Below are 27,807 nucleotides of genomic sequence, written 5' to 3'. Positions count from 1 at the left end.
GGCGCCAACCTTGTGTGAATGCTCTGAAAAGCTAATCATTTGCATATCACAGCATCTTCTTCCTGTCGGTTAAATTTCGCGTCTGTAGCACGTCATCTTCGTGGTGTAGCAATTTTAATGGCCAGTAGTGTACATCATAGATGTTTGAGGCTTGAAAATTGCTCTGGAACCACACAGTTTCATTTCATTAAATATGTTGATATGAATAATAAATATGTAGAACTTTGATAGCGTTTGTTTTATTTAAAAATATTTAAGATTTTTCACATAAAAAGTTGGAGGTATCAGTTTCCAGCAATCCTTCGTATATACGCACAATAAATTTCGTTATTTGCTGTCCTTTCTTGTATCCCATTTTTATTAGTCAGCGGCGTAAACGGTAGTCCTGCTTCAGCACTCTCCTCCCCTTGCTTCGATGCTTTCATTTTCGTCATTTACGGGCACAGTGGAGCAGAGCAGTGGTGGGCGGGAGGCGGCGCGTCCGGCTGCCACTGTGCGTAGGCCCGGGCGCCGGGCGTGCGCAGCTCGGCCGCGCCGCTGACTGACCTACCGCACTGGCGCGGGGCACTGACCTAGCCCACGGCGGCCGCGGCCACGGCGGACGCCCACGCCTCCGCTCCGCGCCGCGCCTCGCACAGCCGCGGGGGACTTTCCAGGGGCCGAGGCCACGGCCCAAATCCGGCCGTCACGCCCGCTGCCGGCCGCGGCTCGGGGAAACCCAGCACCAGCTACCGCTGCACCCGCTGCTTCTTTGGATGTCACTAAAGTATGCGTTTTCTCTCCAGCCGCTGATCGCTGTTGCTCGATGTGACTCCTTGCGATGGTAGATCAGAATTCTCTGGCTTTACACAGAAATAATAGTGTCAGTGATTTGACAGTACTGGATGTCATATCAGTTCCTGGTTTCCTTGCCTGCTAGCCCTCTTCACTATTGTAGTAACCTTGAGTGGTTTCCGGCTGCAGGGGAAGGAGGTTTCGCTCGGCCTGAAGATGAGGGGTCGGTCTTCCTTATTCTCCTAAATGGGAGGAGATCTGATCAGACTAGATGGATTTAAAGGAGGAGTAATGTCCCTGTGATGGCCGGTATGTTCTCGACACCCATAGTAGAAAAATGTTCTAGAAATTCCCGTAGGAAGAAGCATTTTACAGAAGCATTGTAAGTGGGGGCAGTAAATGGCGAATGAAAATGCCTACGTTTTGTTCCTGATTTCGACTGGCTACGTGATGAATACACTATTGGCCATTAAATATCTACACAACGAAGACGACGTGATACAGACGCGAAATTTAACCGACAGGAAGAAGATGCTGTGATATGCAAATGATTAGTTTATTAGAGCATTCACACAAGGTTGGCGCCGGTGGCGACACCTACAGCGTGCTGACATGAGGAAAGGTTCCAACCGATTTCTCATACACAAACAGCGGTTGACCGGCGTTGCCTAGTGAAACGTTGTTGTGATGCCTCGTGTAAGGAGCAGAAATGCGCACCATCACGTTTCCGACTTTGATAAAGGTCGGATTGTAGCCTATCGCGATTGCGGTTTATCGTATCGCAACTTTGCTGCTCACGTTGGTCGAGATCTAATGACTGTTAGCAGAATATGGAATCGGAGGGTTCAGGAGGGTAATACGGAACCCCGTGCTGGATCCCAACGGCCTCGTATCACTAGCAGTCGGGATGACAGGTATCTTATCCGCATGGCTGTAACGGATCGTGCAGCCACGTCTCGATCCCTGAGTCAACATATGCAGACGTTTGCAAGAGAACAACAATCTGCACGAACAGTTCGACGACGTTTGCAGGAGCACGGATTATCAGCTGGGAGACCATGGCAGCGGTTACTCTTGACACTGCATTACAGACAGGATAGCCTGCGATGGTGTACTCAACGACGAACCTGCGTGCACGAATGGCAAAACTTCATTTTTTCGGATGAATCCAGGTTCTGTTTACAGCATCATGATGGTCGCATCCGTGTTTTGCGACATCGCGATAAACGCACATTGGAAGCGTGTATTCGTCATCGCCATACTGGCGTATCACCCGTCGTGATGGTATGGGGTGCCATTGGTTACACGTCGCGGTCACCTCTTGTTCGCAATGACGGCACTTTGAACAGTGGACGTTACATTTCAGATGTGTTACGACCCGTTGCTCTACCCTTCATTTGATCCCTGCGGAACCCTACATTTCAGCAGGATAATGCACGACCGCATGTTGCAGGTTCTGTATGGGCCTTTCTGGATTCAGAAAATGTTCGACCGCTGCCCTGGCCAGCACATTCTCCAGATCTCTCAACAACTGAAAACGTATGGTCAATGGTGGCCGAGCAACTGGCTCGTACAATACGCCAGTCACTACTCTTGATGAATTGTGGTATCGTGTTGAAGGTTCATGGGCAGCTGTACCTGTACACGCCATCCAATCTCTGACTCAATGCCCAGGCGTATCAAGGCCGTTATTACGGCCAGAGGTGGTTGTTCTGGGTACTGATTTCTCAGGATCTGTGCACCCAAATTGCGTGAAAATGTAATCACATGTCAGTTCTAGTATAATATATTAGTCCAATGAATACCCGTTTATCATCTGCATTTCTTCTTGGTGTAGTAATTTTAATGGCCAGTAGTGGAGTTCCTGGTTTCCTTGCCTGCTAGCCCTCTTCACTGTTATAGTAACCATGACTGGTTTCCTGCTAAAGGGGAAGAAGGTTTCGTTCGGCCTGAAGATTCTCGTAACTGGGGGGAGGTCTGAGCAGACTAAACTGATTTAAAGGAGGAGTAATGTCCCTGTGGTGGCCGGTATATTCACGACACCCATGGTACAAAAAAGTTCTAGAAGTTCACGCAGGAAGTAGCATTTTACAGAAGCGCTGTAAGTGGGGGCAGTAAATGGCGAATGACATTGCCTACGTTTTGCTCCTGATTTTTACTGGCTACGTGGTAAATAATTTCGTGGATTGATTTGGAGCTCGCGAAGTCTTGCAGCCAGCCAGCAGACTTCATTGGATGTAGAAGTCATGTGTCGTCTGGGAAAGTGGTGGTTTTTCGTTGTGTGTTTTACAAGTCTAGAGAGGAAGACCTTTCGTGATATTTCTTGAGAAATTCCGAAAGTACGTTTTGGTGCACAGCCCTGGATTTCGGTTTGAACTTTACAATGAGCTGGGCTAGTTGCATGTTGTAGGCAGGCAGAAGCTTTACATCAGATTTCGTTGCCAGTAGATACCATGACTTGGATGGCTAATTGAACGGAATGGATAGTGCCTTGAAAGGAGGATACCAGATGAACATTAACAAAAGCAAAACAAGGGTAATGGAAGGTAGTCGAATTAAACCAGGTAAAGCTGAAGGAATTAGCTTAGGAAACGAGAGACTGAGAGTAGCACATGAGTTTTAGTATTTGCGCAGCAAAATAACTAACGATGGCCGAAGTAGAGAGGATATAAAATATAGACCGGCAATGGAAAAAAAGGCGTTTCTGGAGAAGAGAAATCTATTAACACTGAAGGTAGAATCAAGTGTTAGGAAGACTTTGCTGAAGGTATTTGTCTGGAGTGTAATCTTGCATTGAAGTGAAACGTGTATGATAGACAGTTCAGGCAAGAAGAGAATAGAACCTCTTGAAACGTGGTGCTACAGAACAGTGATGAAGATTAGGTGGGTAGTTCATATAACCAGTCATGAGGTACTGAATAGAATTGGAGAGCAAGGAGGGATCAGCTGATATGACACAGTCTGAGACATCAAGTGATCACTAGTTTAGCGTTGGAGGGAAGTGTGCAGGGCAAAAATTGTGGGGAGACCAAGAGATGAATGTATGTATGTATGTATTGAACTAGGGACCTAGAAACGATGGAGAGGTCTCGTGACCCCCCCACTCCCCAACAGGCTACAGCAGTCCACTCACACCACCTCCCCACCACACCGAATCCAGGGTTATTGTTTGGTTCGGCCCCCAGTGTTGTACTGGTCAGATCTCTCACCAAATGGTTCAAATGGCTCTGAGCACTATGGGACTTAACATCTATGGTCATCAGTCCCCTAAACTTAGAACTACTTAAACCTAACTAACTTAAGGACATCACACACATCCATGCCTGAGGCAGGATTCGAACCTGCGACCATAGCATCCGTGTGGTTCCGGACTGAAGCGTCTGGAACTGCTTGGCCACTGCGGCCGTCAGGTCTTTGAACTGAAGACCACCACCACCACCACCACCACCACCACAACAACAACAACAACAACCACAACAGCTAGCAGGGTGGTAGTGTTTTAGTGAACGGGACTCACTCGGTGAACTTCATTATAAGTCAGTGAACTATGTTTCTTTCCGTATTAATCTGAGAGTGTCGTTTTTGTGTACTCTTTCCCTATTGATTTTGGACTGTATTCTTCTGTTTTTTCCTGTGGTGGTTACAATCAGGGGAAGTTGCTAGTAGCAAGTTGGAGGTGGTATATTGAACTCATAGCGGAGAACATATTCCTACCCAGAGGTCGGATCTTTTAATCTTTCCTAACTGTAGTCAGACAGCTATAATTCTTTTAAGTATTCATTTTTGAGTTATGAGCAGTTGAACCCCGTGTCGCGGGTCAAAATGACACTGGCGATCCGATTTCACATGTGTAGCAGTGTAAGCAATTAATTCGGATCCGCCACAAAGTTTCTCATTATGTCTGGGGAGGAGTACACTGTGCAGTGCATTTCGTGTGCCTCGCCAAAAGTGCGTGGATTCTGGCTGCGGCGGTGAGTGTGATTTGATGCGGCACCACGAAAGCTCCGAGACACTGACTGAAGGAGCGTTTCAAGTACAGACTTATTCAGCTTATTCATTCTGTCCCCTATCACAGAAAAACACACTTTTATAATTATAACTAGCTAAATTCCTGACGTTTTCTGGATATGTTTTAATCCAGTTCTTACTCCATCTGCTCATTCCCCTCTCTCCGTCCGTTTCCCCTACCCCCCTCCCCTCAGTCCATCTGCCCCTCTCTCTGTTCACCCCCTTCACCCCCACTCTCTATCCACCTCTCCCGCTCCATTTCTCTGTCCATCTCTTCTGTCCCCCTCTATGTCCATCTCCATCCCCCCCTCTCTCTGTCCATCTCCTTTTCCCACTTTCTACCCATCACCTCTTCCCCCTCTCTGTGCATCTCTGTCTCCCCTCTCCACATCTGCCTCCTCCTCCAGTCCTTCAGTCACCTCCTCTATCCCATCTCTGCCTGCATCTGTACCCTCTCTCTCTGTTCATCTCATGCTCTCTCCTCTTTCTGTTCATTTCTTCTTCCACCACTTTCTGTCCATCTCTCCTGCCCCTCATCCACCTGTGTCTCCCCCTCTCTCTGTCCATCTGCTGCTCTCCTCTCTCTCTGTCCATCTTCTCCTCCCCCTCATTCTGTCGATATCCTCTGCGCCTCTCTCTGTCCAACTCCTATGCCACCTCTCCATCTTCTTCCTTCCTCTCTGTCAGCTTCCTCTGCCCCCTCTCTGTCCATCTTCTTCTCCCCTACTCTCTGCACTCCTTGTCCTGTCCCTCTCTCTGTCCCTCTGTTGCCTGCCATTTCTTTGTTCATTTGCTCCTTCCCTCTTTTTGTCCATCTCCTATGTCCCCCTCTTTCCATCTTTTTCCCCTCTCTGTCTGTCCACCTCCTACACACCACTCTCTGTCTCCTCCTGCCCCTCCATCTGCCTGTCTGCTACTCTCCCCTCTTTCTGTCCACCCTTTTCCCATCTTTATGTCCATCTCCTCTGCCTCCTCTCTGTCCATCTCTATCTTTCCTCTCTCTGTCCATCTAATAACTCTCCCCTCTCTGTGTCCACCCCTTCTTTCCCCACTCTCAGTCCATCTCCTCTGCCCCTTCTCTGTCCATCTCTGCCCTCCCCCCACTCTCCATCCATCTCCTACTCTCGCATGTCTCTGTCCTCTTCTTCCCCCACTTTCAATCCATCTCCCTGCCCCTCTTTGCCCATCTCAGTCTCGCTCTCTCTCTGTCCATCTGTTACTTTCTCATCTCTCTCTCTATCTCCTCTGCCCCCTCTCTGTCCATCTCTGTCCCACTTCATTCTGTCCACTTTGTTTCCTCTCTGTCTACCTCCTTCCATCCTCTCTCTGGCCAACTCCTATGTCCCCTCTCTGTTTATCTTTTTTTAATACCTGACACGCAATATGACTGAGACTGGTCGCAACTACTAGGCCGATGCACCAGAAGAGAATTTGATCACACCTTCTTCTGCTGCAAGCAGTGCTACTTTTTGATATGCAGTAGGGAGCTGGTGCTGAGTGGTAGGATACTGGACCATAATTTTACTAACAAATTTAACAAAAATAAACCACTTTATTGCCATATCAAAAAGATCTAGAAAATCTTAGCAGCTACCTCCAGAATTGAATTTACTAGCGACTTTCTTTTTGGTAGCAGGGTAACCGGCTGTAGAATTTACAAAATCTTTAAAATAACATTTAAGAAAAAATTTTTGGGGAAGAATCTTAAGAACATTTTCTAAATCTTGACATTAGCTCCAAGCCTTAACACAGATGTTAAATAAGATAAACAATGTGGCGGTTAACAATACGTTCCAAATTTAAGCTTTATAAACATCCAAAAATTATTAACAGTGAAGTAAAACAGAGCGCATGTAATTAGGAAAAACAGGTAATCCCATTTCTTTTACTCAAGACCCTTTCAGCGGAACTCGCAATATAAACCACATGTGCACTCCAGCTATCCTGTACCATATAAGTTAATAGTTAAAAATTTTAGAGAAAAATACAACATCAAATGACACTGCAAGAAATTTGGAAAAAGCACGTTGTATACTACTTAATTCGGATAACGTCAGTTAGTGCTTCCAAACCCAGCAAGAAGCTTCCACAACGCCACTTTAATAGTCGAAAACACACAGTAAAATCACTTCAAAAAGATCAGTTCAAAAGTTCAAAAACTGCTTTAGAGTCGACGATGGATAACAAGAATCGCAATTAAGAGAATAGCTTTTTCACATGTCAACTACAGTGGTTGGGACCGTAACTGAATGCTCAGGGTAATATTCAGGGAGTTGAAGCATTGGTCAACAACTGCCCAATCAATAGCTGCACTAGGCTGGACATATCCACCTATCGCTCTCGTGCTCAGTCCTCTGGAAGTGGCTGACAGGAAACCAACACGTCGCCACAGTGGACACAGGTCTATGCAGAATAATCCAAATCGAAGCACAAGTAGGGGCCCTAGCAACACACCGAAATAACTTCCACATCGGGCGATCTCCACTGATCGGCCGACATAGGACCTCACGTAACCCGTTATGACTAACATTCCAAAATCAGCAGAGAGCCAAGGATCTTATTGGCCACGACGACACGGCGCTTACTACCCGCCGTCGCCACACAAACCTCTAGACACCCGATCACTCAGAGAGCAATCGTCCCAGCGGTCGCACTTAAGTCGACCTCTTCGTCACTGCGCCTCCGTCTGGCGGCGGAAAATCGCTCTGCCTCTACCACCGCCAGTGGAGCTGCCAAGCCAGAGGTGTCTATCGGTATCGAATCGTGCCAAGATGCATCGCACAGCACTCTCTTTCTCTATAGAGTTTGCCGGCCGTGGTGGTCTCGCAGTTAAGGCGCTCAGTCCGGAACCGCGCGACTGCTACGGTCGCAGGTTCGAATCCTGCCTCGGGCATGGATGTGTGTGATGTCCTTAGGTTAGTTAGGTTTAAGTAGTTCTAAGTTCTAGGGGACTGATGACCACTGATGTTAAGTCCCATAGTGCTCAGAGCCATTTTTTCTATAGAGTTTGACAACCCGAAGATTCCGACGAAATAACAGTAGCATAGATAACGGCAGACTCAAGGGGGACAAGAGGTAAGTGAGTTCCTCCACTGTCAGCCCAATAATCCACAGTGGGCAGAATAACAGCCGTATTGGTTCTTCCATCATCTACCGTCAGCTGTATTGAATCTAGCCTATTCTTTGATGAAAGACCAGGCAGTGAGATAGAGTGGTGAGTCCACACTGTGGTAACGTTGGCATAATAGGGCACTTGACATGGTGCCCGACCAGGTGTCTCTCGTACTCCATTGGATAAAGCAGAAGTGGACATCAATTTTCACTATTAATACCGTCCATATAAGAACTCCTCTCAGTATAAAGTGTGCATGCATATCTCTTTACAGTAATGGGTGCCTCCTGTGCCTGACCAGATTATAAGAAACATGAATGTGTTGAAATTATACGTCACGTTAAATTTACATTCTATATATATATATATATATATATATATATATATATATATATATATATATATATATATATATATATATATAGTTTTAAGTGTACAGGGAATAAGGTGTCTCATGAACCAAAACCTGCTTTAATACCTTAGAGTATTGTCACGAAATTTTCAGTTGTGTACATATTATATAAATATGAACATTTTATCTACGTGTAATAAAATGTACCTTATGTAGTAAAATATGAAATTTGCGACTAAGCTTTGCTATAGAGGTAGAGAACAACATGAAGACTACATAGATATAACAAAATATGCGCTAATATACTATTTTCATTATGTTGAGATCTCTGTTAATAAATAACCAGAAGACAGGAAAGCAAAATAATCTACAGGGTACCCTTCTATTCACTGCTTCTACATACACGGGAATACTAAACTACAATATCAGACTGCAACACATACATACCACGAGCTTAAGGAAAGGGAAAGTTAATCATAGTGGCCTTGCTAATTAATATGTGTGCACAGTATTAGTGCAAAAATCATACTTGCAGAAAAGGCCAGTCAGTCATCAATCACGTGCATGTCCTTAATCTTATTTTAATACTATCCTACTGCTCAGATGTAATACCATCTTATCATACCTCAAGAGAAACATTAAACTGTGTATACTTTAACTGAGAGACAGTAGTATGGCCATCAACTCAGTGGTAGAGTGGATCTTACTTCTTGGAAACTACTGATAAATACTGACCGAAATAATACGCCAAAGGAAACATTCTTATCTAGAAATAGCACTCATGGATAAAATGAATGAGGAAACAATATTTGTCCTCAAGGCGACAATCATACACTTATGTAACTATTTCACAATCGCAACAATTGAAGGTGCCAGAACAACCTATCCATTCATTACTCTCATTGTACCTGAAATGAACGTCCCCTATTACCGATCTACATTTCCACAAGTTTGTTTTTAATTATCAATGAAGCATTTATCTCTTCAAGTTTCAACATACTTTGTGCTCTTCATCCTTTTCAGTATCCTTCAACATAAAGTATTAATAATCATACCTTATACTTCACGACATACACTCTCAGTACTCTGCTCCAATTCATAATATGTTCCTCATGTCGCTCTTATTTTCCTGTTGTACCCAAAAATTCCACAGCAGTTCTCTTCAACATATATTTCCATCTTTCTTTTCATGTCTATCTATAAATACTCAAAAAACTCTTACCACATTATACCTCTGCTAAACAAAGAAATTCTTTTATCCTCTAAATTAACATATTACACATCACATTTCTATATCTCTTCACAACTTCCTCCATACTGTACTGTACCGTGTTACTTCCTTACAACTTATTAAGGTACCGTAAGAATACATCCGAAATAAAAATATCAGTATTTTTCGTATCATGACAGTAGATTTGCGGATTAAGAACTATAGATGCTTGAACCTTTTTAGTATAGTGTATATAATGCATAAACAGCTTTCTTTTCTGAAACAGTATGCAGTAGTTTAGCACAAGTTCCTAACACAAAGATCGTATACAAGGAGTCAGGAAATTTATATCATTGTCATTCAGAGTTATGATTAATATAGAACACAACAATTAAAGACGTTTCACAGACACAGTAAATAAACTGAGAGGATAAAATATTGCAGCATGAATATAGTATAATAACACTGGCAAAAGAAAATACACAAGTCACTGAACAGCAAACAATAATCACCATCTCCAAATCTTTCTCCACAAAACGCATCTTAACTCTCCCCTGATGCTATGCTATTATTTTTCACAGTTATTTACATTTACACTTTGAGTCATCCAATGATAGTTTTACAAGATAAACGCTGAAATTCCTTAGTCTGTAGATACGAAAGAAGAAGAGGAGAGGAGTGAAACTTCAAATAAGAAGTAAAATTCCATTCAGCTGGGAGCGTGCCATACGTTACTGTGATATACCAACAAAGGAACTGTTGGTTCCCTATGCCATACTGTGCAGTGTTTATTTGCACAAACTTCGCAACACTTTTGTGTGATAATACACTGTAGCGCCAAAGAAACTGGTATAGGCATGCGCTTTCAAATACAGAAATATGTAAACAAGTATCTGATGCATTTGTTAGATCGATTGCTGCTGCTACAATGGGAGATTATCAGGATTTAAGTGAGTGAACGTGGTGTTACAGTCGGCGCACGGGCGATGAGACATCGAGGTATCGGTGAGATGAGGATTTTCCCGTACGACCATTTCACGAGTATAAAACATGAAATCCCCGACATCGCTGCGACCGAGAAAAGATCCTGCAAGAAGGTGACCAACGACGACTGAAGAGAATCGTGCTAAATGACAGAAGTGCAATCCTTCCTCAGATTGCTGCTGATTTCAGTGCTAGGCCACCAACAAGTGTCAGCGTGCGAACCATTCAACGAATCATCGTCGATATGGGCTTTCGGAGCCGAAGGTCCACTCGTGTATCCTTGATGACTTCTCGACACAAAGCTTTCCGCGTCGCCTGGGCCCCTCAACACCGAAATTGGACTGTTGATGACTGGAAACATGTTGCTTGTCAGACGAGTCTAGTTTCAAATTGTATCGAGCGAATAGACGTGTACTGGTTATGGAGACAACCTCTTGAATCCATGGACCCTGCATGTCAGCAGGGGACTGTTCAAGGCAGCGGAGGCTCTATAATGGTGTGGGGCGTGTGCAGTTGGAGTCATATGGGAGCCACGGTACGTCTAGATACGACTCTGACAGGTGACACTTAGGTAAGCATCCGGTCTGATCACCTGCATCCATTCATGTCCATTGTGCAGTTCGACGGACCTGTGCAATTCCAGCAGGACAATGCGACACTCCACACGCCAAGAATTGCTACAGAGCAGCTCCAGGTACACTCTTGTGACTTTAAACACTTCCGCTGGCCATCATACTCCCCAGACATGAACATTATTGAGCATGTCTGGGATGCCTTGGAACGTGCTGTTCTGACGAGATCTCCGTCCCCTAGACTCTTACGGACTTATGGACAGCTCTGCAGGATTCATAATTTTAATTCCCTCCAGCACTACTTCAGACATTAGTCGAGTCCATGCCACGTCGTGTTGCGACATTTCTACGCGCTCGCGGGGGCCCTACACGATATTTTGCAGGTGTACAAGTTGTTTTGGTTCTTTAGTGTAAATTTTCATTCTACTTAAACTCACTCTTTTCCAATAATCACCATTTCCCAATTTCATAAACACGAGCTGTTCATGTTGTTGAACACAACGACCTGCCATCATTCATGTACAGAAAAGTTTACTGTCAGACTTGTAAGCCTGTAACATTAGTTCTCCACACAAATTTTTCGCTATGTACATTACTCAACGACAAAAAATGATGTTTTGACTACCAATACTCCTTATGTCCATAACTAGTATACTTTTCAGAATTTTTACAGTTGCGCAAAGTTGGTGAATAGCTTGAATATCTCTGTAACCTTACTCAACTGCCTTTTATCATTTAATCTTTCATTGCCAGAATAGCACTCAAAAAATTGTGCTTGACATTTTGATTCCTGGTTGTCTGAATCTAGCTGATCTTCCTGTCCAAATGGAACACATTATAAAGTTTTACAGAAATCACTTCCTTGCCTGCTTCTTCTACATCCTTTACATCAATGCAAATCTCTTCCATTACTGAATCTCCATCTGTGAAAATTATGTTTGGCCTGGTACCACCTCTACGTTCTCAGGTTTAGTCTTTATACTACCTGTGTCAGTCTTCAGCTGTATCCACACCTCTTGACAAATTTGTACATTTGCAGTTTCTGTTTTGGATGAGATTTCATCTTGTATTATACAATAAGGTTACAAAAGTCAAGGGACACCTCCTAATATGGTGTTGGACTTCCATTTGCCTGGCGTAAGACAGCAACTCGAAGCGGCATGCATTTAAGAAGTCTTTGGAAGTCCTTTGAAGAAACATTTAGCCATGATGCCTCTATAGCCGTCCATGATTGAGAAAGTGTCGGTGCAGACTTTTGTGCACAAACTGATCTCTCGATTGTGTCCCGTAATTGTTCGATGGGTTTCGTGTCAGGCGATCCGGATGGCTAGATAATTCGCTCGAACTGTCCAAATTGTTCTTCAAACCCAAAAATTGTAGCCCAGTGGCATGACTTGTTGTCCTCCATAAAAATTCCATCGTCCATTTTTTTTCGAACATGAAGTCCATAATCATCTGCAAGTGGTCTCCAAGTAGCCGAACATGACCAGCTCCAGTCAATGATCGGTTCGGTTGGTCCAGAACACCAAGTTCATTCCATGTAAACGCAGCCCCATCATTATGGAGCCACCGCCAGCTTGCAAAGCACCTTGTTGACAACTTGGGTCCATGGCTTTGCGGGATCTGCGCTACACTCAACTGGTTCAACTGGTTCAACTGGCTCTGAGCACTATGGGACTTAACATCTATGGTCATCAGTCCCCTAGAACTTAGAACTACTTAAACCTAACTAACCTAAGGACATCACACAACACCCAGCCATCACGAGGCAGAGAAAATTCCTGACCCCGCCGGGAATCGAACCCGGGAACCCGGGCGTGGGAAGCGAGAACGCTACCGCACGACCACGAGATGCGGGCACGCTACACTCGATCCCTGCCAGATTACCAGCTGAAATCGGGACTCATCTGACCAGTCTACGATTTTCCGTTCGTCTAGAGTCCAGGAAGGGCGCTGCAGACGATGTTATGCTGTCAACAAAGGCGCTCACGTCAATCGTCTGCTGACGTAGTCCATTAACCCCACTGTCCAAATGTATACGCTCATAGTACGCCCTATGTTGGTTTCTGCCGTTATTTCACGTAGTGTTGCCTGTCTGTTAGCAATGACAACTCTACGCAAATGCCGCTGCTCTCGGTAGTTAAGCGAAGGCCATCGGTCTCTTATTGTCCGTGCTGGGAGATAATGCCTGTAATTTGGCGTTCTCGGCACACTCTTGACACTGTGGATCTCGGTATATAGAATTCCCTAACGGTTTCCGAAATGGACTGTCCCATGCGCTTAGCTCCATCTACCACTCCATGTTCAGGGTCTGTTAATTCCCGTCGTGCTCTCACAACCACGTCAGAGACCTTATCACATGAATCGCCTGAGTATAAATGACAACTCTGCCAATGCACTGCTTTTTTATACCTTGTGTATACAATATTACCGCCATCTGTATGCGTGCATATCGCTGCCCTATGAATTTTGTCAACTGACTGTACTTATTTCCTCATTACTGTTTTCACTACGCGCTACATTTTGATGTACTACTGTATTAACACTTTCACTTGATGTTGGAGTGTTTACTCACTGGTTTACCAGCGTTACCTGAGAGTTGGGTATAGCTTGGGTATAACTTGGGTATAACTTCCATACCTATTGCTGTGTCAATCATTTTAATTTTTACAGGATAAGTTTCTGATTTGTTTGTGTTCATTAGCTGACAACTATGCACAATGTTCTCATTATCTACTGCATCTTGCATCAGTGTATCAGCATTTTCAGTCTTTACTGGCGTAGTTTCCGATTTATCTTTATTTGCCACCTGACAGCCATACTCGGGGTTCTCACACCTTGGCTGGCCACTAGGCATTGTTTCACTATTCTCAAGACTTTTCCTTTTCCCTAGCTTCTAATTAAAATCAATAATATTCCTTATTATCTCTTCTTGTTCTTTAATACTCCCATCTTGCCTATTACAGTCCTCGTCCACTGTTTTCCTAATCTCCTTACTACCCTCTCTCATCTCATTAATAACGATACTCCCTTCCTGCTTACTAATACCGTTATCTTCCTGTCCTTTATTTCTGTCTTCTTGATTTCGAATACTGTATGTAAACAGCCCTTCAGTGGTAGTTACCCTTGTATTTCTTTTACTGATCAATGAACTGTTTTATTTCAGCATCAGTTTCACTATGTGATAAAGTTACTCCGGTAATTTCTTGACTCAGTAAACTGAGCTTCTGTCTCCAGCTATCAAATACCATTTGTATTTGACATATTTATCATGTTCTTGTTCCCACCATCATCATCACTCTACAATTATAAACCAGTAAATTTCTTTACTCCTTTTCTTCCGTATTTCACTAGTAAATTTCTGACTTAGCAGTCTCAGTCGTCGTGGCTAGAAAGAAAAATAAATAGAATGCTAATGAACACTGATACTAAAAATTACCCAAGAGATACTCACGCCACCTTCACAACAAACCCAGGAATCAATATGAGCATATAAAAAAATATATTAGCATACCCCTACTTCAAAACATAAAATTCCGGGAAAAATGCACATGAATTCTACGTGGTGGCCATAGCACAAGAATAAATATTCGGTGTAACATCCACTATAATTCACTGACTAACTATGCAGCACTATTCCACAAAAGTAATATTCAATGGAAACCAACAAAGCTTAAAAGTCAACATCGACTCGAAAACATGAAGTAAGCTAAAAAACTGTGTCGTAAAACAAAATTTACTTTCTCACTTGCGATATTATGCAGTGCACAAACACTTATGTTGTTATTAATACGTGAGGTACAGGCAAAATGATGAAAACGCATCAGTAGTTTTTTGTTGTAAGTGAAGCTGCAGAGCAGAGATTTTCGTCTGACTGTTATATCAAAAGCTACCCATGAGATCGAACCCTGAGCAGAAAGGCCGACAGGTGACACTTTTAAATCTTACATACTTGTTAATTGGAAACTGTATATGCCAGGATCTCTCGCTAGCAACTTTCCGATCACAGTGTTCCCTACGTACTGTGATATAGACAGCCTCAGCATAACTCCTTCCGAACACGAACATTAATTACGCAAATTACTTTCAATATTTGTGATAGCAATAAATCTAAACCGAATGTGACTATCTGCAAATAAAAATAAATATATATAATGGTTAATTATCACAACGCACAGAATGGCTTCTTCATCAGACAATCATACGCAATGACTAACTGTTGCGTTTTTTTTCATCAGTCCTCTGCTTCCGACTGCTTGATCTCAGAGAAGCACTTGCAACCTACGTCCTCAAGTATTTGCTAACTGTGTTCCAATCTCTGTCTTCCTCTACAGTTTTTGCCCTCTACAGCTCCCTCTAGTACCATGGAAGTCATTCCCTCATGTCTTAGCAGATGTCCTATCATCCTGTCCCTTCTCCTTATCAGTGTTTTCCACATATTCCTTTCCTCTCCGATTCTGTGCCGAACCTCCTCATTTCTTATCTTCTCAGTCCACCTAATTTTTAACATTCGTCTGTCGCACCACGTCTGTAATGCTTCGATTCTCTTCTGTTCCGGTTTACCCATAATCCGTGTTTCACTACCATACAATACTGTGCTCCAGACGTACAGTCTCAGAAATTTCTTCCTCAGGTGAAGGCTTATGTTTGATACTAGCAGACTTCTCTTGGCCAGGAACGCCTTTTATGCCAGTGCTAGTTTGCTTTTGATGTCCTTCTTGGTCCGTCCGTCATTGGTTATTTTGCTGCCTAGTAGCAGAATTACTTCATCTAGTTCGTGACCGTTAATGCTGATCTTAAGTTTTCTTGCTGTTCTCATTTCACCTACTTCTCAACTTCTAATTACCTCCATCTTTCTTCGATTTACTCTCCACCCACATTCTGTACTCATTACACTGTTCATTCCACTCAGCAGATAATGTAATTCTTCTTCACTAACACTCAGGATAGCAATGTCATCAGCGAATCGTATCGTTGATATCCTTTCACCTTGAATTTTAGTCCCCCTGTTGAACTATTCTTTTATTTCCATCATTGCTTCTTCGATGTACAGATTGAATAGTAGGGGCGAAAGACGATATCCCTGTCTTACACCCTTTTTAATCCGAGCACTTCTTGGCCGCCCACTCTTATTATTCCCCTTTGGCTCTTGAACATATTGTGTATGACCGGTCTCTCCCTATAGCTTACCCCTTTTTTTCTCTGAATTTCCAACATCTTGCACCATTTTACATGATCAAACGCTTTTTCCAGGTCGACAAATCCAATGAAAGAGTCTCGATTTTTCTTTAGTCTTGCTTCCATTATCAACCGCAAAGTCTGAATTGCCTCTCTGGTGCCTTTACCTTTTCTAAAGCTAAACTGATCGTCATGTAAGACATCCTCTATTTTCTTTTCCATTCTTCTGTATATTATTCTTGTCAGCAACTTGGATGCATCAGCTGTTAAGCTGACTGTGCGATAATAATTGCGCTTGTCAACTCTTGCAGTCTTTGGAACAGAGTGAATGATATTTTCCGAAAGTCAGATAGTATGTCACCAGATTCATAAATTTTACACACAAACGTGAATAGTCGTTTTGTTGACACTTCCCCAACAGTTTTAGAAATTCTCCTGAAATGTTATCTATTCCTTCCGCCTTATTTGATCTCAAGTCCTCGAAAGCTCTCTTGACTTCTGATTCTAATACTGGATCCGCTATCTCTTCTAAATCGACACCTATTTCTTCTTCTGTTACATAAAACATACCTTTCCTCTCATAGAGGCCTCCAATGTTCTCTTTTCACCTATCCGCTCTCTCTTCTCCATTTATGAGTGGTTTTCCCGCTGCACTCTTAACGTTACCGTCCTTGATTTTAATTTCACCGAAGGTTGTTTTGACTTTCCTATAAGCTGAGTCAGTCCAGCCGACCAAGATTTCTACTTCGATTTCTTCACATTTTTTATGCAGCCATTTCGTCTTTGCTTCCCTGCACTTCCTGTTTAATTCATTCCTCAGCGACTTGTATTTCTGTATTCCTGGCTTTCCCTGAATATTTTGCACTATCACTTGAGTATTTCTTCTGTTACCGAAGGTCTCTTCGCAGTTATTTCTTTCTACTAATGTTTTTCTTTCCAAATTCTGTGATGGCTATTTTTAGAGATGTCAATTCCTCTTCAACTGTATTGCCTACTGAGCTGCTCCTTCTTGATGTATCTGCCGTCTTAGAGCACTTCACGCGTATCTCGCCATTCCTTAGCACTTCCGTATCCCAGTTTTTTGCGTATTGATTCTTACTGATTAATCTCTTAAATTTCAGCCTACTCTTCATCACTACTACATTGTAATCGGAATCTACATCTGCTCCTATCTACGCCTTACAATCCAGGATCTGATTTCAAAGTTTCTGTCAGACCAAGATACAATCTAACTGAAATCTTCCCGCATCACCCTGCCTTCTCCAAGAATACCTCCACCTCTTGTGATTCTCGAACAGAGTATTCGCTATTAGTATCTGAAGTTTATTACAGAATTCAATTACTCTTTCTCCTCTCTCATTTCTTGTCCCAAGCCCATATTCTCCTGTAACCTTTTGCTCTACTCCTTCCCCTACAACTGCATACCAGTTCCCCAGGACTATTAGATTTTCATCTCCCTTCACGTACTGCATTATCCGTTCAATATCTTCATATACTTACTCTATCTTTTCATCTTCAGCTTGTGACGTCTGCATGTATACCTGAACTATCGTTATCGGTATTGGTTAGCTGTCGAACCTGAATAAAACAATCGTATCACTGATATGCTCACAGTAACACACTCTGTACCCTACCCTCCTATTCATAACGAATCCTACTCCCGTTATGCCATTTTCAGCTGCTGTTGATACTGCCGTATACTCATCTGACCAGAAATCCTTGTCGTCTACTGAATTATAAAAATTTTGCAGATGAAATCAGTTCCAACTTTTATTTCGGGAGGTTCGTTTACGCCCTACAATTGTTTCTTCCCTGCAATGGGTAACTCAGCTCTGCTCTGTCTTCTTTAGTTGTAAGAATATGAAGTGCTGCACTGCATATATCTAAAATAAGTCATTGCGCGGCTGATTGCTTTACCGTACTGTATTCTGCTTTTCCAGATAATCTTTCCAGAAATGCAGCTACCTGTCTGCGCAGTAACGCAAGGCATGAAAGGTATTTTGAAATTATATTAAAGTCCTTTTAATAACATGGAAGTGACTCATACTAACGTGACCTATGTAGTTTCTCCTAGTATTTGAGCACTGCGCCCTGGCTTCGCGCCTCTCGCGACTGCTACGGTGGCAGGTTCGAATCCTGCCTCGGGCATGGATGTGTGTGATGTCCTTAGGTTTGTTAAGTTTAAGTAGTTCTAAGTTCTAGGGCACTTATGACCACAGATGTTGAGTCCCATAGTGTTCAGAGCCATTTGAACCATTTTTTTTCGCGCCTCTCTGGTTATCGATGGTCGTCCGTCGTTAGTCTTCTGATCAGAGACGCTATTCTAAGGATCTTTGACTGGGAGATTATTTAAGTGCGTGCGAGAATTCGGTGACTCTGTAGTCCTTCAAGTTTGGTTTCGCGGTGGTGCAAGAATAATCCGCGAGGTGGCGGGTCAAGCGGCTGCTCTTAGAGAGAGAGAGAGAGAGAGAGAGAGAGAGAGAGAGAAAGCGAATGGGCGGTGCAATGAGGGGCGTGTTGTCCGTTGTGACTGTGTGAAACCGGCGTGGTCGCTGAGTACGATTCCGACAAGAGTGTACTGTATTCGGGTCTCAGGAGCCAATTTGCGCTGGTGTTCACAAACAGCGGTGACCGTTTGTTAGTTTGGTGGCTAAAAGGCTGTTTAAAGCATTAGTGTGTCCCATAGCCTGGTTACACTAGGTGTACGAGTAAAGTTACGCTATTATACACTGTTCTGTGACCAGATTGCACTATTGAACGTATCTGCTATTAAACAACTTGTTGGTCTAATTGATTTGATGCTAGTAATTTACCCACGTTGTACTGTTCAAGTTTCTTTCGCGTGTTAAAAAATGTCTTAACTTCAGTTACCCATAATTTAGTACGATGTTCATATTTGAAGGACTAACATGTGCTGCTGTTGTTGTTTTACCGTACCTCAGATATTTTGTGCTTTAAAGGGAGTTCGTTTTAATCAATCTTTACGTGAAGATTAGCTGGGAGGATGATCACTGAATTGTTTATAATTCTAGTACGGTAAAGCGGGCTGAGGCTGCTGCTTTTCGTAAATCAAGGAGGTGTTTGTGATTATCTGTTGACTTACTGAGAGCGTGTGGAATATGAGTAATTGGCTTAAACTGTTTGTACTGCTGTTGATCATGAATTGTTTCATAAAGTTCTCTTGTTTGCATTGGTCAAATAATTACTTTTTACTTGAAGTGTCTGGAAGACATTCAAATTGTTGATTTGTTCACTTAGTATGAGAGGGAGCAATTATCTATTGGCTTAATTCACAGACGGTTAAGTTAAAAGGTTAAAATTAAATGGGTTTGTGCCGTTTAATGCCAAGTGATAGTTTTAATATTTTTAGTTGCTTTTCATTGCATATTTTCTTTTGTGTACGAGGGGTTTACGTATGTTTGTTGAATTATTAAACATCTTACAACAAATCTGTGATTTCTTACCTATGCCCTGTGCAGATAAGCCTTTGTTACAGGTACTGTAAGTTATTCTAAGCAGAAGCGCCAAAAACGGATTATTGTAAAGAGAAAGGCCAGCAATTGCACTGACGGACTTACCATTTGTAAAACTAATATCCCCCCCCCCAAGTTAAGTCTTTGTTGTCAATGGATTTGCAAGGATTGTATGTGTTTTTAATTGATTGTCTTGAGTGATTTCTCTAGTCAGCCGTTTGTTAAACCGAGTTGCAACAATTTCTTTTTAAGTAGTTAAAGTCATACTCGAAAATTCTTGGAATTCTTTGGACATATTATATATTGACAATATCATTTTGCTGTCAGCAGTATGATTTGTAAAAAATATTCTTTAATGTTGGTTATAAGAGATTGTTTAAAGTTTTTTGAACTGACCATCTGTGTTCAAGTATTTAAAAGTTTTGAAGGAACTAACAATAAATATGTTTTTAAGGTATGTTTGTAAACAACTCTTCTCCCGTACCTACCATTTCAATATTGTCAGACACTTTAGAAATTAACTCTTACAAATAATATTTAAATTACGTGAAATGTACTCTTTGCGTTTCTAATGAAACTCTTTTAACTGAAGGTGAGAAGTGAAGAATAGTAATCAAGATTACGAAGATATGACTGATAATTCGCCCTGGATACCAAAACGTAGATATTACTAAACCTAAACACATTGTGATATTTACTGTACAATAATTACTCGGCTAGCACGTGCGGCAAATAAAACTCAATGCATATTCTCTTTTTCCGAAGTGTTGTCTTTCTACACCTCGAAATAGCGCTTTATCCACAGTTACGCATCGGGGCGCATCTCAAATAAAGTTCATTCTCTGTTCGCCAGCAAAGCTCCTCACTCAGTGGAGACTCGACACTCACTCTCTCTGCAGCCGACTCACTCACTCACTCACTCACTCACTCACTCGTGCTCTACTAATAATGCAAACTCTGGTGCCAAAGAAATCATACCACTCACACGTTCAGGCATCCAAAGACGTTCGTGGTGGCAAGCATTTGAAACAAACTGAGATTTATCACGATATATTCACTTTTCAAGTTGTACAGATCGTACCAATAAACAAAAAAGGAAACAGAAGTGATCTGCTGAATTATAGATCCATATTATTGACAGCAATTCGCAATAAAATTTTGGAACATATATGTTCGAACATTATGAAATACCACGAAGGTAATGATCTATTGACACAACGAACGGATTCAGAAAATATCGTACTTGCGAAACATAACTAGCTCTTTATTCTCACGAAGTAATGACTATGTGCCTATGGAATATCCTCTCAGTTGCGTGGCTGCATATGTGATTTCCTGTCAGAAAGGATACAGTTCGTAGTAAGTGGAGACCTCTTAGATTGTTTGGAGATGACGCTGTTGTTTTCCGTCACCAGCAGATTAATACGAATTCTAAAATGTTTTAGACAATATGTATGTATGACACGCACAGTGGCAATTGACTGTAAACTACACTACTGACCATTAAAATTGCAACACTAAGATGAAATGCAGATGATAAACGGGTATTCATCGGACGGATATATTATACTAGAACTGACATGTGATTACATTTTCACGCAATTTGGGTGCATAGATCCTGAGAAATCAGTACCCAGAACAACCACCTCTGGCCGTAATAGCGGCCTTGATACGCCTGGGCATTGAGTCAAACAGAGCTTGGATGGCGTGTACAGGTACAGCTACCCATGCAGCTTCAACGCTATACCACAGCTCACCAAGAGAAAAGACTGGCGTATTGTGACGAGCCAGTTGCTCGGCCACCATTGACCAGACGTTTACAATTGGTGAGAGATCTGGAGAATGTGCTGGCCAGGGCAGCAGTCGATCATTTTCTGTATCCAGAAAGACCTGTACAGGACCTGCAACATGCGGTCGTGCATTATCCTGCTAAAATGTAGGGTTTCGCAGGGATCGAATGAAGGGTAGAGCCACGGGTTGTAGCACATCTGAAACGTAACGTCCATTCATTGTTCAAAGTGCCGTCAGTGCGAACAAGAGGTGACCGAGACGTGTAACCAATGGCACCCCATACCATCACGCCGGGTGATACACCAGTATGGCGATGACGCAGGTTCGTCGTTGAGCACACCATCACAGGCGCTTCTGTCTGTGATGCAGCGTCAAGGGTAACCGCAGCCATGATCTCCGAGCTGATAGTCCATGCTGCTCCAAACGTCGTTGAACTGTTCGTGCAGATGGTTATTGTCTTGCAAACGTTCCTATCTGTTGACTCAGGGATCGAGACGTGGCTGCACGATCCGTTAACAGCCATGCGGATAAGATGTCTGTCATCTCGACTGCTAGTGATACAAGGCCGTTGATATCCAGCACGTCGTTCCGCATTACCCTCCTGAACCCACCGGTTCAATTTTCTGCTAACAGTCATTGCATCTCGACCAACGCGAGCAGCAATGTCGCCATACGATAAACCACAATCGCGATAGGCTACAATCCGACGTTTCTCAAAGTCGGAAACGTGATGGTACGCATTTCTGCTCCTTACACGAGGCATCACAACAACGTTTCACCAGGCAACGCCGGTCAACCGCTGTTTGTGTATGAGAAATCGGTTGGAAACTTTCCTCATGTAAGCACGTTGTAGTTGTCACCACTGGCGCCAACCTTGTGTGAATGCTCTGAAAAGCTAATCATTTGCATATCACAGCATCTTCTTCCTGTCGGTTAAATTTCACGTCTGTAGACGTCATCTTCGTGATGTAGGAATTTTAATGCCCTGTAGTGCATAAAAAGTGCGAGGTCCTTCGTATGAGTACTAAAAGGAATCCGCTAAATTTGGGTTAAAAGATAAATAATACTCATTTAAAGGTTGTCGATTCAACTAAACACCTAGGGATTACAACTGCGAACAATTTAAATTAGAGGGGGAAAGTGTCATCTTTGATATAAGTACGTATTTCGCTGCTTCAAGATCTTTTCACAAACTTTTAATCAACCTTCTCTTCCGAATGCGAAAATATTTTGTAATTTCCACCTAAATAGATAGAAATGACCACTGTAATAAAACAAGAGAAATAAGAACTCGCACGGAAAGATGTAGGTGTTCATCTTTCCCATTTGCAATTCGATAGTGGAAAGGTAGAGAAATGATTTGGAGGTGGTTGTGTGAACCCTCCGCCAACCACGTGGAGGTGAACTGCAGAGTAATGGTGTAGATATAGAAATAAACAAATATAGTAATATATTCCCATCTCTTGTCACTAGATATGTTTTTCGCTTTCGTACCCCGCTCTGAGCTCTGAGCACTATGGGACTTAACATCTGTTGTCATCAGTCCCCTATAACTTAGAACTACTTAAACCTAACTAACCTAAGGACATCACACACATCCATGCCCGAGGCAGGATTCGAACCTGCGACCGTAGCGGTCACGCGGTTCCAGACTGAAGCGCCTAGAACCGCACGTCCACACCGGCTGGCGCGACGTGTAATAACTCGAAGCTGAAGCTCGAAGCTAGTTACGAATTGCAAACATGGTGTCTGGCTGTAGAGCGGAAGACAAAAACCTAAGAAACTGTAATGAGGTTCCCAGCAAAAGTCTTTTACATAGCTACTTTCATCACACTAGCGTAGCGTGTCTTTGGTACGTGCAAATTTCCTGCCCGTTTTCCTTGAACGACCACCACGAGATGTCTCAATCGCTGGCAAAAAAATATCTGCAACTGTGTTTCCGTTCGCAGAAAGTATCTCAATGCACGAGACGTGTTTTTTGCCTAACCTGAGAACCTTTCAAGCACGCACAGCGACTTATGAGTAGTGTATTTCTTGCTGTTGCAAATGAGAAATTTCATTGTCTCCCTGATTGTGGCTTTCAGAAACTATTTGTTATTACCATTAACAAGTTGTTTCTAGTGAAATGAGCTAGTGACAATCAGCAAAACAAACTAGAAACTTTCCGTAGGCAATTGTCTACGGCTGTTAATGGCTCTGAGCACTATGGGACTCAACTGCTGTGGTCATAAGTCCCCTAGAACTTAGAACTACTTAAACCTAACTAACCTAAGGACATCACACACATCCATGCCCGAGGCAGGATTCGAACCTGCGACCGTAGCGGTCGTGCGGTTCCAGACTGTAGCGCCTTTAACCGCTCGGCCACTCCGGCCGGCCTGTCTACGGCTGTTAAATAATTTGGAAAAAGCGTATTTGCGCCATCAGCTGTACAATTTTGTGTTTATTCTCGACTGGTTTAGATTGTTACAATCATCTTCGTGGGGAAAAACATTGTACGTCAATGATCAACAATACATTCCCGTGATATGAGCCGTACAAACGTATAACATATGACTGTCATAATAGTCAATCTTAACACAGTCCATATAAACGCACTACTTAAAGTAGTGCACATCTAGTGATAACTCCATACTTGATTAAATGTGGAGCTATCGCAGTCCATATAAATGCTACGCTGTGCCTTGGCACACTTAAAGTACTGCACAGCTGGTGATATCTCCACATTTAATCAAGTATGGAGTTGTCACTAGATGTGCACTACTTTAAGTGTGCCAAGGCAAAGCGTAGCGTTTATATGGACTGTGTTAACGCAGACTATCATGACAATTATATGTTACACATTTGTATGGCTCATATGTCAATGCAATGTATGGCTGATCCATTGACGTACAATGTTTCTCTACACGAAGATGATCGTAAAAATCGGAACCAGTAGAAAATAAACGTAACATTGTACAGTTGATGCCACAAATACGCTTTTTCCAAATTAGAAACTGCTACAAGATGCTTTCTAGTGACTCTGTTGTTAATCTACAACTATCATACGACCATTTCATACATCTTGTCTTACGGTAAGGTAACTATTTATTCAGAGCCTGTCACCTGGATCAGCTGCACAACAGACTGATAAATGTGAACCTTAGCTAAAGCGTCTAAAATATTTTCCCGAAGTCGATCTTCTGAAGGTGATAACGATTTACGCCAGATGGATTCACAATTTAACTAGCTACACAATGTCCTCGCCATGCTTATCACACACGTGTCATCAGTGTTCATGAGAGCCATACAGATCTCTCAGAAATCGCCACATTTGAAAAACTGATGTTAGTAATAAAATCTACAAAATGAGTTCAATATTTTTCCCTTTTAATTGGAGAGACACTCTCTCTCTCTGGTCATTTCTGAAGCCCATGGTGCCCTGTAGCTGTTTGGCTGGCTTACATGAGTCATCGACGTGCTGTTCGTGGTGTTTGAGGCGTCGTCCATGACGATTTACCTCTTGGTACAACATTTCCAAATTAAGTGTATTTATTTATTTATTTATTCCACAAGGACCATCTGGATCTCTCTTACATCCAATCAGTCGTTCTATGTATTTTACATTACATGTTAATTGCAGTATATAAGTCAACATTTAGAAATAACTATGGCTGTTGTTATTGTTGTGGTCTTCAGTCCAGAAACTGGTTTGATGCAGCTCTCCATGCTACTCTATCCTGTGCGAGCTTCTCCATCTTCCAGTACTTACTGCAACCTACATCCTTCTGAATCTGTTTAGTGTATTCATCTCTTGGTCTCCCTCTACAATTTTTACCCTCCGCGCTGCCCTCCAATACCAAATTGATGATCCCTTGATGCCTCAGAACATGTCCTACCAACCGATCCCTTCTTCTAGTCAAGTTGTGCCACAACCTCCTCTTCTCCCCAATTCTATTCAATATCTCCTCATTGGTTATGTGATCTACCCATCTAATCTTCAGCATTCTTCTGCAGCACCACATTTCGAAAGCTTCTATTCTCTTCTTGTCTAAACTATTTATCGTCCACGTTTCATTTCCATACATGGCTACACTCCATACAAATACTTTCAGAAACGACTTACTGACACTTAAATCTATACTCGATGTTAACAAATTTCTCTTCTTCAGAGTCTATGACTATAATGATGGAAACAGTAGTAGCTACAGGAGGAGAGAAGTCAGTAGTTGATATTCGTTAGTCAGAAGGAGAAAACAGACAATTAAAAGGCACGAAATTTAAAGTTCACTGCTGGCCACAAAAATTATAGACCATTGTAGCTGCATGCTAAAAAGTCAGACTGGCAAGTAATATACCACGTTCTTGGATATAGGAGTAGTGCCACCTACATTGCATATTCAAGGGAAGATTAGATGACGGATTTCTCATTCAGAAATCGCACTTGAACGTCGTTCGTTTGTGGCCACTTTCTGTCGCGTGTGAGAAAGATCCCACGGCTGTCATGAGAGTATGGTTCAGAATGGCTCTGAGCACTATGGGACTTAACTTCTGAGGTTATTAGTCCCCTATAACTTAGAACTACTTAATCCTAACTAACCTAAGGACATCACACACATCCATGCCCGAGGCAGGATTCGAACCTGCGACCGTAGCGGTCGCGTGGTTCCAGACGGAAGCGCTTAGAACCGCTAGGCCACTTCGGCCGGCATGAGAGTATGGAGTCGATGGAATCAGGAGAATCATACATAACCCAATCCAGGATCTCAACAGCCCCACTTGACTAGCGCACGAGAGGACAGACCCACTGGTAAGTTCCTTTTGTTCGTTATCGGCGATTCCGTGGTGTCGCGCGGAATCAAACACGCTGCCACGACCTGAATCCACGCACTTTTGGCAACGTGCGGCGTATGTGACAAATTACGTCACGTGTCGTACCGCCCCTCGAATTTAATCGGAAACGTTTATTGGCGGACCCGCATTAACTCTGAGTTCTGTTACGCTATAAAATTAGCCTCGATTTCACTAATCCAATGTCAATAATTAAAAACATTCTGAGATCCGAATATTGTACTGGGATATGTACACCAGTTATAAACGGTGCAGTCATAAAATGTGACCACCGCCTCTGTTCGACATCAACTTGCAATAACCAATCACAGAGGGCTGGTGGCAGCACCAGCAGTAGATGGTGTAAAATGCGTGTCGTGGAGACACGGAAAACAGTGCAGTCGTTGTCGTAATGCGGAAACAGTGCGATTTATCTGACGTCCAAAAGGGCATGATTACTGGCTTTTAGGCCAAGATTGGAAGCGTTAAGCTGTCCACGTATCACCGTGGTTAAAGTAAACTGTATATGGCAAAATGGTGCAACCCAAAACCGACGCCAAGGCAACTTCGGTGCACCACGGGCCATGGATTACAGGGGTGAACGACGGCTGCGGAGGTATGTACGGGCGAACAGACGTTCAAGTGTTGACAAACTGAGCACCCAGATGAACCGAGGGGCTACCAACAATGACTCCAGAACGACTGTTCAGCGAACGTAGCTGTGTGTAGGCCTACACAGCAGGCGCCTAGTTCATGCAGCCATGCTGACTGCTAGTCACCAACAACGAAGGCTGGAATTTGCACACCAATAACGCAACTGAACGTCCACTGAGTGGCGACAGGTAGCCTTTTCAGATGAATCACGTTTTACGGTTCATCGGACAGCTGCCCATTGGCGGGTATGGCGTGAAACGTCTGGAAGCAAATATCCTGAAACAATCGTCGGACGAATCCAAGCCAGAGGGCATTCTCTGGATGATTTCGTCATTCTGGAATGCCCAATGGATCAACACAAATATGCATCTATTCTTGGGGACCGTGCCCAGCCCTGCATGCAGTTTGTTTTTCCTCGGCGTGTTGACATCTGCCAGTAGGACAACTCAACGTGCCAGACAGCCCGCAGTGCACGTGCGTGTTCAAAAGCAGCAGGATGAGTTTACCGTACTCCCGGTTTTAAACCCAAACAAGAATCTTCTGGTGCTGGACCACCTCAATCGGGTTCTCGCCTTGAATTCTCAACCGAGAAATCTAGCACAACCGGCCGCAGCATTGGAATCAGCACGGCTCTACGTCCCTGCTGGTACATTACAGAATCTCATTGACAATCTTCCTCCACGTCTCGTAGTACTCGGCTCTGCGAAAGATTGTTATTCAGACTTTTTGACAGGAGATCAAATTAATGTGGCTGGACAATGTAGTTGGTATGCTGCCTCCAAACGGCTCCTAACAAATTCGGCTGATAATCTCCACAACAACAAAACAGGAACAGTCCAAAAAGGAAAGAGTCTCAGAAAAACACCACACTCAAATTCTCACGGAAACGA

General features: G+C 43.0%; 1 protein-coding gene across 1 annotated transcript in view; it reads right to left on the bottom strand.

Annotated features, from left to right (window-relative positions):
* LOC126484165 (uncharacterized) overlaps positions 1–27,807 on the bottom strand; it is a 182,512-nt gene that overhangs the window by 92,272 nt on the left and 62,433 nt on the right. The window lies entirely within an intron of this gene.

This window comes from Schistocerca serialis, chromosome 6 (assembly GCF_023864345.2).
Source record: "Schistocerca serialis cubense isolate TAMUIC-IGC-003099 chromosome 6, iqSchSeri2.2, whole genome shotgun sequence".
Lineage (NCBI taxonomy): Eukaryota > Metazoa > Arthropoda > Insecta > Orthoptera > Acrididae > Schistocerca > Schistocerca serialis.
Note: the sequence above shows the minus strand (reverse complement) of the source record. Positions and strands in the feature narration are given on the sequence as shown.